This window comes from Acomys russatus, chromosome 15, assembly GCF_903995435.1.
Source record: "Acomys russatus chromosome 15, mAcoRus1.1, whole genome shotgun sequence".
Classification (NCBI taxonomy): domain Eukaryota; kingdom Metazoa; phylum Chordata; class Mammalia; order Rodentia; family Muridae; genus Acomys; species Acomys russatus.
In genome coordinates this window covers 11,785,729-11,787,062 of record NC_067151.1, presented here as the reverse complement: position 1 = coordinate 11,787,062, position 1,334 = coordinate 11,785,729, and positions in this window count along the sequence as shown.

Sequence of the window (1,334 nt, the reverse complement as noted above, 5' to 3'; positions counted from 1 at the left end):
TGCCTTCTGTCAACCTGCCTTGCTTTGCGGTCCCCTCGATGCGCGTGCGCGTACATTCCTTATTCCTCTGCTTAATACCAGTAACCTTCAGTGGTTCCCAGGTGCCGTGAGTCGTCAAGTCGGGGTTGGGGAGGGAAGTGTGTGTCTTACATCATGATGCTCTTTTGGGCCAGCTGTGTCAAACAAACCCACAGTGTGTGAGCTGCCCGCCCCATCAGAAGTAATTTCTTATCTTGGCCACGTTTTGGTTAAGCAGTCGTAGCCTGACCATTTAGAGCTATGATCATCTAAAAATGGCATCTACTTTTACAATTTTTAGTTTTATGCGCATAAGATGGATTGATTTGAGCTCTCACTTCAGATTATACTGAAAACAGGTAAGCAGAGAGTCCCATTTCCCGATGCTCCTGGGGAACTGCCACCACAGTGCTGTCAGTAAGATGCTCTATTATACAGTGTGCGCTTGGGTCTCTCAGCAGCAGTTGGTTCCCTGTGGCATTTCCTTCTGTGATTGACACATAGGTTTCCTTGAATTCAGATACTTCCGGAATACTATGTTCCTCTGAACATGTAACCCCGTCTCCATGTGTGGACTGTGCACATGTAGTTCATGCCTCCCCTACTTGGATCAGCTTATCTGCTACGCCCATTCTTGGTCCCTCTCTGTACTGTCAGTTTCTGAGACCCAGATTTGACTGGTCAATGAGTTGAAGATGATATTCCTTTTAAAAAAATATATTTTCAGATGGCTCAAGGAAATGCAAGGATGTGTTTGAGACTTCAATTTGGAATTATATTTTCACTATGAAATTATATTTCAACATGTAATTATAATCGCATGAACTCATGGGATAGTCATATTTGTGACTTTTTGATGGTCAGATCCTGACGCTGCCCAGACAGGTAATGGGTACTCCTGCATACTGCTTTCTGCTATTTCTTAGGTAGAAATTTTTCTTTTTTCTTTTTTTTAAAAGCTGATCAAATTTCAGTGTCATTTCTAGTAGAAAAACACATAAACATTGCATTTTTTCTTTGCATCCTTGAAGAGACTGAAAACACAGATGACTTTGGTGTCTAATGATTATAATGGGAAGATTATTTTTTAAATAAAAAGCCATAGTGTACGTCTAGATCGACTCATGGAGTATTATGTGAGCGTGTGTTCACTGTGCTTTCTTTATTTTCTACTTTTTGTCCCGTGCTTCTTAGGGAAGCATGCGTCCGCAGAAGGTTCATTGTGAGCAGTGTTTGCACTATACCTGATGCACATTTTAGCATGCATGTCCCAAGTGGAAACGCCTGTGTCACCTCAAGAACTCTGCAGGCAAACA